Raw genomic sequence first — 15,736 nt, 5'->3', positions numbered from 1 at the left:
GCAATCTCTTCTAATCTCAGATCTACGCAATGCACTCCTTTGCATGTTTACTCACAGTCCTAGCCATCCCTCCCATCCTCAGGCAGCCTTCAGGCTCCAAATCCTGTCCTCATGGGGTTTGAGCCTTGGAGTGTGTGTTTATAGGTTTCTCCTCAGAAACTCTGGCACAATGCACTGGTTTGGCCCAATGCACCCAGCACCCAGCACCCACGATACTCTTTCACCAAATATTGGGAAACAGCCATCTACAGTGGCCCAGGGATCAAAGGGGCAGGGATTGGCACCTCCAGGAGCAAAGAGTTGAGCCCAGGCTCTTTAATAATATGCATGCCCTTTCTTTTTAATACCCCACAGCTGACTGGACTGAAGAGTCATGGAGAAGGCAGGGAGTAAAGAAATCACTCCCAACTATTAGCCGCTCCTTCCCTCGACTATCAGGGGCAGTAGGTAGAAGGGCTGGGGAGAATAATGGTTTGCTCCACATTTTGCTCCCTTCAGGCCCATACATAGAACCAAATTGTTGATATGAGGATTAAGCCACATAATCAATAGACCAAACTGTGCATGAATCCATATTGTATTTAGGAGGTGATATGAGGGCTGCCTCTTCGCTCCTTTTGCCTTTGTTTTAGACTGCTTGGAGCAGCTCTGTGACTACAGCCTTAAAAAATTTCCATTTAAAAATGCTTCCAGGATGTGACTGTACCTTACAGGGCAGCCATTTTTTTTTCCTGTATAGTTCCCCAGGAAGGGACTGCATGTTATGATGTACAGTCACTTCCTCGAAGCATTTTTAAAGGGATTTCTCTTTTTTTTTTGTCATTCAGCCACAGAACTGCTTCAAGCAACTTCAGACATCTAAAGGGTTAGAGGAAGAAAGAAGTAGCTTTCTGAACACGTCATAAGTGCCTTTTTTGTTGTTGTCCTTCCATGGTCAGGTCAAAACTGTTTCATTTCTGCAGGCTTTCAGGAAGTGACTGCTTTTAAGGAAAGGGCTTTGAATAGCTCTGTGCTGTTTTTACTCTCTGCATTTTAATAGATGTTTTTACAACATTTTAATTCTCCTATAGTTTAATTATTTTAACTATTATATTTTATATGTTTTAGCTAGCTGTTTTAATTTTTGTGGCCTGCCTTGAGTCCAAATTCTGGGAGAAAGGAGGGATATAAATAAATGTTTGTTTATTTGAAGAAACTTACCAAACAGATTCAGAAAACAATGGGCAGAGAAATATACAAATGTTTTAAAATAACATGGTCACCCTATACAGTCTTTTCAGAAAGACAAGTATGCACTATGGATGTGGTTTCTTAGTTTTGTGATCTTCCTCTCACACATTTATAAAAATGCTATACATACTCACATCTCTGCTTTTATAATTCAAAATATCACTAGGAATATATAGATAGATAGGCAGATGCAGCTGACAGCATTTTTTCCTCCCTCAGACATTATGGGTCTTGTTTTGCTGTTAACAAACTTCTTGTGTCACACCACTCACCTGGTGCCAAAAAAGAAAAGCAGGAGCAGATGATTCTTCTGCAGCTGACCTCCCACGCCTGGGAAAATTAAAACCATCCAAGTTAAATATAAGTTCTTCCATTTAGAAAATGTCAGTCTGGCAGCCTTTACCTGACCGTTTAGCTGGAGCTCCTAACTTGACAGAGAAGTGAGCCTTTTTGGATAGCTAGGGGTTAATCCAGTCTGCCATCCAAGCCAGGGGAGAGAAGCAGATTCCCAGATGCCCCTGCTAGAGAAATTAATCCTGGAGCTTAGCATCTGGATCCTTCAACTGCCAAGCTTGCCCCAGTAGTCTGTTTCATCGCTGGGCCAGATTAAATAAGAATGATGAGCAGGAGCAGGTTCTGCACCGTCAGCGACAAGGAAAAAAACACACCTCCAAACCAAATCAGTTTTACCATTGCGTGTTCCCATGCTAATGTGCATTTAAACAATGTGCCACTTTAAAGCTATATCAAAGAAATCACAGCCAAGCTGTCAGTGTGCTTTTCACAAAAGTTAGAGGTAGGGGAGGAAGTGTATATAGACAGTTCCATTAGGACACCACCTGTTTCTTATGTATACAGTTTATAGTCAAAACAAAAAAATTCCTTCCAGTAGCACCTTAAAGACCAACTAAGTCAGTTCTTGGTATGAGCTTTCGTGTGCATGCACACTTCTTCAGATTCGTATCTGAAGAAGTGTGCATGCACACGAAAGCTCATACCAAGAACTGACTTAGTTGGTCTTTAAGGTGCTACTGGAAGGAATTTTTTTGTTTTGACTATGGCAGACCAACACGGCTACCTATCTGTAACAGTTTATAGTGTGGGACTAATGTATTTTGTTCCAGGCATCTTGCAAAAATTGCCTGATATTTTCCTCCATTTATTAATGCAACTTGCAACAACAGATGGGGCTTGAGCTGCTGAATTCTGATCAGGATTTCAATCCCTTGAAGCTCAGCCATTTATTACAGCAGGGAGATTACTTTGGAAGTAGCAGCAACCGGTAGCATCTGAATATTGAATTAGATTTTGAACAATATAAAAGTGAGGGTGTTTGGGACATCACTCTGAGTCAGCAAGAGCTGACCAGCTCACAGCCCTAAACTGCTGACTGATATAAGCAGGCTTCGTGTGGGGACTCAGGGTCAGCCTTGTGTGTGAGCTAGGACACAAGTATTCTCTGGTTTCAATCTGATAGTAATTTTAGCCCTGTTTCTTACATTCATTTCTTACAAAATGTGACTTTTGCCCATAATGTTTCACATGATTACTTTTCTTGGGACATCTCATGCTATCTTCCCACCCTTACCTCTCTTTATATACCTGCTTGTGACCCCCACTCTTTCAGCTTGGCCTTTTTTCCTGAGCTGTCCATAAAGGCTCCTGCTAAATAACTTTGCCCAATGTCCCATGCTGGAGCTTTGTGGCTCAGATTCCCAGAAGAGCAGGAGAGAGTAACTCAAGAGCAAAACTGAGGAAACAATGAAGAACCTATCCCCCTACAGCTAAGAGTAAAAACAAGGAGTTATGCGGCAGAGGTGTTGCATGAGCAGCATCTGAAGGGCATATGGATAATACCCAGCTTGCAACTCCATATAAAATGAAAGTGAGGCTTGATATCAGTAACACTGAAGTCAATGGCCATTCGTTGAGAACAGTGATAGGAAAGGACCCTACTGTCCACCTTCTAAACACTGATGTATAGCTACGTACACAGATTCAATGGGCTCTTATGTGCCCCTTCATGGCCTGCATTCTGCAGTTTCAATTTGTGCATGTGGGTTTCTTGTGCCCACCTCTAGAAATGTCCCATCTGATTTATTTGTGCTGGAACATTCTACTTGAACACTTACAATGAACCAACTCTCTCATCCCTTAAGCACAAAACCCATTTTTTCCATGGCTTAAAGGTAAAGGTAAAGGACCCCTGACCGTTAAGTGCAGTTGTGGACGACACTGGGGTTGCGGCGCTCATCTCACTTTATTGGCCAAGGGAGCCGGCGTTTGTCCGTAGACAGCTTCTGGGTCATGTGGCCAGCATGACTAAGCCGCTTCTGGCAAACCAGAGCAGCACACAGAAATGCTGTTTACCTTCCCGCCAGAGCGGTACCTATTTATTTACTTGCACTTTGAGGTGCTTTCGAACTGCTAGGTTGGCAGGAGCAGGGACCGAGCAATGGGAGCTCACCCTGTCACAGGGATTCGAACCGCTGACCTTCTGATCAGCAAGCCCTAGGTTCTGTGGTTTAGACCACAGAGCCACCCGCGTACCTTTTCCCATGGCTTAATACTTATCCCAACTGAACCAATGTCTAAATATGTGCAGAAAGGTGAGTGATTCATTCCTGATCCACATAAATAAGCAGATTAGAATGCAGCTATCCTTCAGTTTTCACACTTCTCCAAATTTTGCAGTATGGTTCTGATTTAAAAACCTAGTCAACTGCACATAAAATGCAAGTTTTCATGCTTTTTAAAATTGCAGATTGATGGAGAAATAAAACAGAACAGACTTAAGGAGGAAAAACTATTCTGGAGCAGAAATAGATGGATCTGTCCATCCTTAAGAATATGTCATTTTTCTGCTTTCCTTTTTAATGTCTAGTTATGTCATGAAAGAAAGGTTAAAATTCTACTGGTCCATTTGAAAGAAATGTTCACCATTCCAGCTTAGCATGGAAGTTGGTTCTAGGCATTACTTTGGAAAATGCAAAACAGAGGCACAAAGTTTGTAGGACTATTACAAATAACACTCAAATATCAAAGTGTATTTTAAATTTGTTAGAATTGCTTCATAATAACTGCACAGTGTTTTCAGCACAAGCAGCAGAATCACATTTCTTTGTCCTCTGTCTCTGCATTGCTTTTTAGACATAGATTCAGCATGTACAGGTAGTTCTTAGGCACATTTAATTGTTTATTGTTTACAACAGCCTTCCACTGGGCATTCACCTGGTAGTCATAGGTGACGAGGAATTGTATGCCAGCAAGGAAGACTTTTTTTTACACAGGCTGCCACAATCAGGGCAGGTTGCCTGCTCTGCCTCCTTCCCTCTGGTGCTTGGCATGGCAGCGATTGGGCTGCTGGTGTCTACTCACAGCTGTGCAAGATTTAATCCCAAAGAATCGAATGAAACAATTATGCATAAACAGTTTTGTTCTGCCCATAAATAGGCTAATTTTGTTTTTGTAAGTTGGTAGCTTTCGTAGGTTCATTCATAGGGCTGGTGTAAAATGAGAAAGTTGATAAGAATTACAGTGGTACCTTGGGTTACAGACGCTTCAACTTACAGACTTCGCTAACCCAGAAATAGTACCTCAGGTTAAGAACTTTGCTTCAGGATGAGAACAGAAATTGCGGCGTGGTGGCAATTAGCTAATGTGGTACCTCAGGTTAAGAACGGACCACCAGAATGAATTAAGTTCTTAACCCAAGGTACCACTGTATAGATTGCAAACCTGAAGAATCATCACATTATCTTAAAGCCAGGGAGTTAGGGAGAGTTGCTATCCACTAAAATTAGGGCCTAAATGTTGGGCTTCTGAGGCATTTGAATACCTGCTGTTTTGATTTTCCAGTGCCCAAATGACCTAGGTTCTTTTCTACGCAGATTTTGCTTCATACTTTTTCAAAACATATATTAATACTGAGGAATTTTGATGATATCCTTGAAAGACAGACCTGCATGGAACCTTTCTATTGATGCTGCAGAAGTGGCTTAGGTTTGTGAGGCTACTCACCTACAAAACTCTGATTTCCAAGGCAGCACCCTTAAAAGATAATGAGTTCCCAAGAGAGAGAGCCTATATTTTACATCAACACTGAGTTTTCTTCACTGCTTGAAGGAATTATTTTGGTTTGTCTGTGTGACATGGGACTAGGTTATTTTAAAGGTGGCTTTGGGCTCTGATGTAGATGTGCAATCTGTTGGGGGAAACTCTAACACAAAGCAGAGAAGGTGGTGGTTTTTATCTGATGAATGCCTGTTGAGATTTAATTGTACACTGGCATGCATTAGTGAACTGGACACCTATTCATTTGTGAGTAGCTACAGACAGAGCCCTGCTGCTTGGCATTATACTTTGTCACCAGCTTCTCCATTTTATTGTCTCCATATCTTGGTTACTTCAGCTGAAATTTTGACAAGTGACAGGCTGGTGACCTTAATCTGTCCATTTTACCCTCTTTGCTTCCTCTTCGATGAAAGCACACAACTGGGAGGTCAACCTTTGGTAAGGACCTAGCCTATCACAATGGCAATAAATTGTTATTACGGATGTTCCTAACTTAATGCTCCTCACTAATATCCCTGCAGTAATGATTAAAAAAGCAAGCCCCAACAGTAGGCCAGCATATCCTACATTAGAAGTGGAAAGCTGAGGCTGAGAGATAGTGACTTGCCTAAGGCCCCCTCAGTATGGGCCAAATTAGAGGTTATCTTGCCAAAAGCATGCAGTCAAGTCCCAAGCTTTTTATAATGGGAGACAAGAAGGTCTGAGGGGAGGAAGAGTGTGGTGGGAAAAGAGGATATTGAGCATATGAAAAAATGCTACACCTGCACACCTGAAGTGATACAGTCCAGACTGTTGCCACTTCAGTCTACACAATACGTAGATCTGCTTACGGAGGCATTTAGGAAACAGCAAGGAAATTAAAATAGTTTCAAATTTACCTACAGGATTTCCACTTCAGAACACTATTTTAGATTTATTTGTAAAGATGGAAAATTCACTCTTAGAAATGTGAGGGGATACCCAGCCGCAGTGAGCTAAGATGTATATTGCACTGGTATTATCTTTACTGCATTTTTCAAATAACTCATCATAACAAACCATTGTTGCTTGGGGCACATTCAAATTATAACATTTTCCTCACTGAGAATGAGTACAATGTACCTCTGGAGCTGTTAAGAGTATCCAAATATGCTCTGCAAACATTCAGAAGCTAAGAGCACAAACCTAGGAGAGAGCGCCAAATTAGCTTTACTTAAAAGGATTTAATGGGAACCTAATTTTTAGAAAGGTTACCGCCATTTGGCAATTAGATGATGATAGGGAGACAGAAAGTTCTATGAATTAATACCAAACTGCTATGAGTAAGGTAATTAATTTATTCTCACCCTTTGGTGACATTAATTTGATGCAACCTTCCTTGATTGGCAGTGTGATAGTTCAGAACTAACAAGATCAGACCATTGCTGTTTTCCCTTTGGCTGATCATTTTTTCTGTATTTTTCGTGTATTCTGGTGGAGATGGCAAACTAGGTATGACCCATGGGCCAAATCCTGTTTTCAAGGATTTAGATCCTGCAAAATAGTAAATCAGTTTATGGTAATATGGTTGCCCAGTTTCACCTATAAGAAAGAACATTTTCAAGCTGCATAGAAAAAAGAACCTGGAAAAGTTAATAATTTAATGATACACCTTTTTTATTTTCTTCTTTTCATATGTAATATGCATGTAATATGTGCACATTTGTATAAAATACTGTGTCTGGGTGTAAGGGCTCCGTGGGTGTGACCCATCATTACTGGATGGTCCCAGCTTTATTACGCAGCCTGAGGGGTCGGTTTAAGTGACAAAATACTTCCAGCCTTTGGTCTGGAGATCCTAATAGCTCCAAAGAATGCAGAAATTGTTCACTAGTGCATTATGAAATTGGTATCTCATCAATATATGGGGAGATATATTGTATTTCTCTTTGAATTATACCAATTATTCCTTAATTTACACCTAAAAATATGAATCCTCACATGCAAATTTTATGCGTTGGCGTCGCTTTGGTCTTTTTTTGCTGATGCAAGTCCTCCTTTATCGGCAATTCATAACTGGCCATCCTATGTCTGTTTCAGTTTGCTCTTAGAGCCTGTGTTCATGGTTCCACCTGGTTCAGATAATTGTGTTTTCTAAAGAAATACACCAGTGTTCTCTCTGCCTAATTTGCACATCAAGAAAATGTTTTGTGTGGGGACTGTAGCTTGCTTGAAAGCTCTGCTCCTTGTTTGCTTTCCTTGCTGTAATTTCAATTCAGTTGGTTAATACTTTCTGCACAGAAAATTATACCACCTAAATTTGCTTTGTCAAAGGCAAAAAGACTTCAGGGGGGGAAATATGTTTAGGATGGGAGTGTTAATGAGAAATAGGCTGTTATTTCTCTTTCAGAAATCTAACATGGGCTATAGCTCACACACCAATAAATGCATTTTGTCTCTCCTCAATTTTCTGGTGCCACACTGGTTATCTTTTATTAACTTGGTAGTCATAAGAAGAGGCCTACTGAATCAGGGTAAAGGCCCATCTGGCAGAGGCAGACTTTGGGCTCTCCAATTTCAGCACCCTGTGCAACACTAAAAATTGGCGCCTCCCCATCTCTTATGCTCCATTGTACAGCATTGTTGTGGCATCCCCGACAGCACAGTGCCTAGTGTGCCCAAACTGTGTGAGCTACCATAAAACCACCTCTATCATCTAGAAGGGCTGTGCAACCACTTTGTCCATATCCCAAATACTAAGGCTAGCTGGGCATATACTGACAGAAATGGACCTCCAAGCTATTTGGAGACAACAGATTAAAAACAACAACAGTTACAGGTATCCCTCTCATATAAGGGAGATGCCAGGGTGGGAGGAGGGATCTGGGGTTGGGCAAATGAGAGGCCCATCTTCCAATCCAGGCCTGGGATCTCAACTAACGGTGTCCAATCACAGTGCTTGCAAGAAAGAATGTTGGTTCTATAAACGCTTTAAAGGTAAAGGGACCCCTGACCATTAGGTCCAGTCGTGGCCGACTCTGGGGTTATGGCACTCATCTTGCTTTATTGGCCAAGGAAGCCGGTGTACAGCTTCCAGGTCATGTGGCCAGCATGACTAAGCCACTTCTGGCGAACCAGAGCAGCGCACGGAAATGCTGTTTACCTTTCCGCCAGAGTGGTACCTATTTATCTACTTGCACTTTTGACATGCTTTCAAACTGCTAGGTGGGCAGGAGCAGGGACTGAGCAACAGGAGCTCAGTCCCTCTGATCAGCAAGCTCTAAGCTCTGTGGTTTACCCGACAGCTCCACTCGCGTCCCCATAAACTCTTTACCCAAGTGCATTTTACCCCTCACTCTTTGGCTAGTTTTCTGAATATTATAGAATCATAGAATCGGAGAGTTGGAAGGGACCCAGGGTCATCTAGTCCAGCCCCCTGCAATGCAGGAATCTCAGCTAAAGCACCCATGACAGATGGATGAGCCCCAAAAGGTTGACACAAACAGGCAGGTCTTGCAATGACTCCAAATGGTGCTCAGGTTTAGATGTTTTATGGAGAGAGAACTCCACAGTGGGGGGGGGGTGGCAGCTGCACCTTGTTTTCTGCCCTTGCTGGCTGAACTTGATGCATGGATGTTATCATTAGGAGAGCATCATGGGTGGACAGAGCTGACCTGCTCATGAGGTGAAGCGGTTGCCTTAGGGCAGCAGGGCAACCCACTGCCAATTTCTCTCCTAACTCACTCAACCCCCCACTGCCAGCTCCCCGCCCCTTTTGCTGGCTTCTTTTTCAGCCTCTATTTCTCCCCTTTTTCTAGTCATCAATGTGAGGAATAAGAATATGCTTTTTCAAAGGCCATAAAGTTAAAACGCTGCGTAATCACAGACTTGCTTATAGGGCGTATCTTTAGAACAGCGTGTGGCTAGGATGCTCATAGATAAGGTCCGTTTGCAATTGGAATGCTGTTTATTGTATACTTCGGCTAATATGGAGCTTGTTTACACCCACTAGTGGTTGGTATGTGGCTTAAAGGTAATCAAGGGTGGTAGTCGCCGAAATTAGAGTAATGGGTATAAGAAATGAAAATGTTGCTCTTTCATATATAAAAGCCACAAGGCCACAGCTATTAGGCAATTCCGAGACATGGTGTTGCTTTGCTCAAGGCCATAGCTACGCATAATGTTGATTTGTAATCTCAGACAGTTCAGATTAGCAGGCGTCAGCAAGAACCGGCTGACACTTGCTAGTGGTCAGAAGGTGGCTGTGACAAGTAGACAAGTACAGCAAGTACAGAGATCAATTCACACTTGTCTCCAGGTATTTTTGCTTGGCTTAGCAAATAGTTGCATAGGAAATAGACCAAATAAGGTAAATAATGAATAATGTTAATAGATTAATTAGGTGGTTGTGATAGGCTGTAAACCTTGTAGTCTCCACCCAAGGAGAGACAAGGGAGGGAACCTGCACTTCAAGTATAGGGAATATAAGCTGGTGTTTTATCAGTTTGTGTGTCCCTACCTTTGGACACCTGTTCTTGCAAGAAGGTGGTTATAATCAATAAACTCTTTGCTGCTTCACCAAGTTTTGTTCAGATTTTATTTTGAGGGTCTCAGACCCACTTCTAATAATCAATATGTAATATCAGACCCTTTGTCTATAACCTTTGAGAATTCTTGGAGAACAGGTGAGATCCCTGCAAACTGGAGGCAAGGAAATGTTGTCCCCATCTTCAAAAAGGGGAACCTGCAAGGCAACTTACAAGCATGAAATATAAACCACAGCTACAGACAGCACCTTATTGTGGCTGGCTGGCTGTAGCTTGGTGGCCTCCTCTACTGCCAAGACAAAGGAAACTGGTTAGTTGGGCACTGGTAGTGGTGAGAGTGAATGAAACATACAGTTCCAAGAAACTACAATGAACATATCGCTACTGTCAGCATGAAGGTGTGAAATGTGCCTATTTTCATTTGACAAATATTTAGAGGTATGGAATCAGTGAAAATGCCCACTCTACTTAGTCTTCCCTGTGATCAGACAGACAGTTCAAATAAATATCCTTTCAGCCACATTCGGGGGGGGGGGGAGCAAGGAGGGGACAAATGAATGTCACACTTCCTAATGTTTAACGTAAGTTAAAATGATGTTTAAGGCTAAAATGGGTGGAATACAAAAGAAACAAATAAAATGTTTCTAGTGCAACACCAGGAAGTGCTCTGTTAACAGGAAGAACATTTTGCTAACATTATCACCTTCTCGTGCAAAGGCATCCAATTAGTGTTTGTGCCTGCACAAATGGACAGATCTTTAACTTCTTATCTCTGAATACTACCTTTAGTCGCTGCTGTTTTTCCAACAGTTAACAGAAGACAGCTGGATAAAATGCTTGGTCTCAAGGACAGAAAGAGCAGTCAAGGGGTTTGGAGGGCTCCCCCCTTTTCTCTTTTGTCTGGGAGCCTAGTGGAACTGCAGACTCCTGCAGATATTTAATAAAAGCCAGCATCTGTGCTCATCTCCCTCCAATTAGCTAGCATTATCCTGAGGCCAGTCGACTGTTTCTTACACGCAGTGATGCTTGAAACAACAGCTACAACAACAGAGGACCAGAGTGACCATTTCCTTTGCCTCTAGCAGCAACCGCTCAAAGTTCTGTTTGGTTTTATTTGCCTCTAGGATGGCCTTGGCTAAAGTACCATAAATGATAAGGCCCACAGCAACTGCTCCCTTATCAGGGACAACTTCATCAATCCCGAGTGCCTTTGGGGATAGGAAATCTGAGTAAGAAGTGTTGTGTCATGCATGAGAAACAAATGCAGTGATAGTACAACATTGCTGGTGCTTTCATTCTGTTAGGCCAGGGAACTGCCAGAATGTAAAGGGAGGGACCACAACCATGTAAATGAAATTCCATCAATTCTGAATAGCTCATGCTGGAGAACAGTAAGTTTTTCCACTTAGAAAACAGTTTGAAAAGAGAGCTTGCTGCTCACTCTCACTTTGGGGATGAGGTTTTTGCATTGTGTCACTTACCTATTTGAATAAGGTGACCATGTGGCCAAAGAAGAGGTCTATGTATGAGAGAGAAGAACAGTGGGTGTGACTGGTCCATTATTCTTAGACTTAGAACATGGTGTTCTACCTGGAAGGTGAGTGAGTGGGATGGACTGGAAGTAACCAGGGGAAGAGGCTCTGCATTCCTTAGAGGAATAAAGCCATGGCTGAAAGCAAGACAGGGGAAGGAGTGAAGAATCGATACATGCGCAGAAGGAGAATGAATGCTGAATCTGACATAAGACTCAAGCTGACAACTGTTACAACAAACATCAAAGATCTTTGTTTAACTGGCACATCCACAGATCCACTGCATTAGAATATTCACACTCATTTTGAACTGAATTGCTTCTTATGCTTCTTTATTGTATTTTGTTGTATTAAAATTTGAATTTCATATAATTTTTTGAAAATACTTCAACACCTAGTACAGCACAACACTACTGCAAAACAACGGACAGAAAAATCATTAAGCTGTCACCAAGACCCTCAGCAATTCACTGCAATCCTGGACTTAATCTTTTGTGGTGGCCAGAGTCTGGTATAAAATGCAAGTGTTGCTGAACTGATTGGGAACAGTGACCACAGTGCTATCAAAGTCAACATATGTGCAAGTGGGCAATTGCCCAAAAGTTCAGCACAGTCACATTTGATTTCAAAACAGGAACTCTAGAAAAATTGGGGGAATTGGTAAATCAAGAGGGTCAAAGCATGCTTCGGGGTCTTGGAGCTTATTGCAAATTACTGTTGCTAAAGTGAAATATCAGGACAGAAGTTTGGCTTGGCATTGAATTAACTGGACACTTTTGAAGTAAACAGATCAGCATCAATTGAGCCTACCTTTAAAATGCATGTTTCATAATCTAGGATTCCCCAGACACATTCATTCACTTTCCTTCACATCCCTATCTGACCTTGTGTCATAGCAGTCTTCAAATATTAAACAAAACCTAACGAGAGAAAGTCATAATTTTTTTTTAAGCACAACAATTACGCATTCCAAATGGGACCTCCATAAATTCATTCCTGCAGAGGGCATCTGCATGAAGATCCAAGCCTCTCATTTAGAAAATCCCCCCACTGCAGGGGGTTGCACTAGATGACCCTCAGGGTCCTTCCAACTCTACCGTTCTATGATTCTATGAAATATCTCCAGAATGTTTGGGGAATGGTCAAACAATAATAGAAGTTCAGCTAGGATGTATTCCACAGATCAGAAAAGGTATCACTAGGACTAAGAGAATTTAGAGCCAAGGTTTCCATTATGCCTTGATATCAGTGTCATCCTCTAAGACCAAGCACTCAAGTTCACCTGTCTTGGCTTGGAGGCTTCTGAGGCTTCACCCATATTGGCTCGGAGAGAAGATGGCATATCATTGTCGGAAACTAGTTAAAGAACAGAGATGAGGGAGTAGGAATAAACTGACAAGCCTCCTGATAGAGGGATGTAAGAAGTGGGGTTCTTCAGGAATCAAAACCTAGGCTTTTCAACTTGCTTACAACCTGGAGTTTTGTCGATCAGAGAAGTGGCCAAGTTTGCTGATGACACCAAATTATTCAGTGTGCTGAGAACAAAAAGGGATTTGGGGAACTCCAGAAGGACCTATCCAAACTGGGTGAATGGGCACTAAAATGGCAAGTGTACTTTAGTGTAACAAAGTGTACAGTGATCACATTGGGGCAAAATTTTGGAGCATACTTCATACATAATCTTTTGGAGTCTGGGCTAGCAGTGAATGACTAGGAAAGAGCTCTTGTAGTCATGGTGGGTAGCTCCATGAAAATGTCATCCCATTGTGTGCCAACTGTGAAAACTGTAAATTCTTGACTAGGGATCATTAGGAAAGGGATTGAAAATAAAAGTGCTGCTGTTATAGTAATCTATGTACTGTATACAATTCTGATCACCATGATGTAAGAATTAAAGACCCAGGGTGTAGATTTTTTATTTTAAAAATGTTTCAATATTAATTGCATTGAACCTTTGGCTAGAATGTATTAGGCTTGATTTTTATGTACCTGCATTTTGTAACCCTCATGCCACTCTCCTGCACTGTGTAGAGCTGTGCAAACATTGCTTACCACTTCCAGCCTTATCTGACCCTAGAAGGGGGTATGTAACCCATACCAAAGAAGTATGTGTTAAGTTAGCATCCGAATGAGAACTAGCAATTTTCCTTGAAGCTAAGTGAGGCCCAGAAAGAGGAAATGGGAGAGGAATTTATGACCCTCTTCCCTTCTCATGGAACGTCTGGTTGTCTAGACAACTGTCCAACAAGTTGTATGCCGAGACCACATGTTTTGGGACACCCCAAGGAAGTTGATGCCAGTGTGGAGTCATGTATCTTTATATCTCATGACCCGTAACCTTTCTTAATGTACACTGAAAAATGTTCAAGGGTGTTTTGATGGCTTTGTGTGCTGTGTGTGAGTAGCCTATATAAGCTGTGTTCTGATATACCTCATAGCAGTCTTTCTAACTAGCAGTTCTGCTGAGCAGCTGGTTGGCAAGGCTGCCCTATTGCAATAGCTCTAATAAACCAGGTTCCTACAGGATGCCTCATCTTGCTATTCTATTGGGCTTTTGTTTTATTTAAGGTGTTCCCTCACCTGGTAACAAACTGATGGTGTAGAAGTAAATTCTTACCACAGCTGCACCTCAAAACAGATATTGTAAAGGTGGAAAAGTTTGGACACGGGTAGACCAAAATGATCAACTCCCCTAAGAAGGAAACTTACAACATTTGGGGCTTTTTGGTTTAGGGAAAAAAATGTATAAGCAGGCATATGAAAACGATGCATACAATTATGCGTCATGTGGATAATGTATAGAGGGAAGTTTTTCTCTGTCTCCAATAAAACTAAAACCTAGGCTTACCCACTGAAGCTGAATGCTGGAAGATTTAGGACAAAAAGAAACACTTCTTCGTCCAGCAGCACATGGATAAATGATAAGATTCACTACCACAAAATATGCTAATGGCCACCAAGATAGAGGGCTTTAAAGGGGGATTAGACAAGTTCATAGTTCATAGTGGGTACTAGCCTTGATTGCTGTGATAAAGACTTCATTTCAAAAATCAGCAAACTGAGCACGCCACAAGTTTGAAAATGGAAAGTGAGATGAGAAGGAAAGAGATTCTCTCATCATCACCTGCAATCCCAAATTTGTATTGAAGTGCTAATGCAACGAAGAATATTCATGCCTATGTCTAGCTCATTGCCAAGGAAAACAGACACAAAGAGGAAGCGTCACATGGAATCCCCAAGCTGATTCTCAGAAGCATAGAAGGTGCATTTTTGAGACATTTTGTAATTGGAAACCAATACAGGAGCACAAAAATTCACATGACTCTAATAATAATGAATGGTGGTGCATATATAACTCCTGTTTTCTCCATTATATTGTATGGACAAAGGGACCCAACCCTTATGCAGTCATTGCTTAGGAACACTTTACAAGGTAAGGCAGAACACCCCAAAAGCTGGTGTAAATTAAGCCAGTCTCAAGTTATACCAGATCCAAACTCCATTCAGCACCAGGGCTATTCCTGGCTGAGCTGCCCTAAGCCTGGCAGAGAGAAAACAAGCCTTTAAAAAATGTCTGCCAGCATATGCCAGGTTGCCATACAAAAGTTGGTCCTGGGGCGCAGTAGAACAGGGCGGCACAACCAGAGCAGGCTCTGACGTTGCCTTTGCCTGCTCCCCTCATTCTTCCTTTCACAGGACATACAGTGTCCATTGATCTCAGAGTGGGTCACAACATGCAACTATACAATCATCTCTTATATACATAGAAAACCAACCTATAGGCCGCGCAGATAAGATGGGTAGTTTGCCAGTTATCTTACTCCGAAACATACTATTGTTTGTACAGAAGCTTGTTATAACAGTGTTTTCATCTGGTGCTAAAAGCAGGTTAATGGAGGTACCAGCCTAACTTCAGGGTGTAGAACATCCCAGAGTTTCCAGACAACTGGACTTTACTTGATGATATAATAACCTGAAGGGACATCTCAACACATCTCAGATCATGGACAGGGCCAGGCCTGGAGAGATGCTCCTTCGGATACCTGGTTTTTAAGCTGCCCATCAAACAAATATCAAAATTAGCACCTTGAATTTGGCTTAGTAGCAAACAGGCAGCTAGTGTTATATGGTCCTCTTGTACTCAACTGCCTCATAGCTAGTTCTTGGTATGAGCTTTCGTGTGCATGCACACTTCTTCAGATACTGAAGAAGTGTGCATGCACACGAAAGCTCATACCAAGAACTGACTTAGTTGGTCTTTAAGGTGCTACTGGAAGGAATTTGTTTTGTTTTGACTATGGCAGACCAACACGGCTACCTATCTGTAACTGCCTCATAGCTGCAATCTATTAATAATCTCTAAGGACATTTCAAATACAGTAGGGCCTGCAACTT

At 41.9% G+C, this 15,736-nt stretch overlaps 1 long non-coding RNA gene across 1 annotated transcript; it reads right to left on the bottom strand.

The window, feature by feature from the left end:
- Nucleotides 1-1,269: 1,269 nt before the first annotated feature.
- On the bottom strand, nucleotides 1,270-6,775 carry LOC309339960. The gene is made up of 3 exons (XR_014155701.1): nucleotides 6,630-6,775; nucleotides 2,819-2,967; nucleotides 1,270-1,502 (listed from the first exon to the last, which is right to left on the bottom strand). It is a non-coding gene; the product is annotated as an uncharacterized lncRNA (long non-coding RNA).
- Between the last annotated feature and the right edge of the window lie 8,961 nt (nucleotides 6,776-15,736).

The sequence above is a fragment of the Podarcis erhardii genome, assembly GCF_964252035.2.
Source record: "Podarcis erhardii genome assembly, chromosome: 4".
Classification (NCBI taxonomy): domain Eukaryota; kingdom Metazoa; phylum Chordata; class Lepidosauria; order Squamata; family Lacertidae; genus Podarcis; species Podarcis erhardii.
Note: the sequence above shows the minus strand (reverse complement) of the source record. Positions and strands in the feature narration are given on the sequence as shown.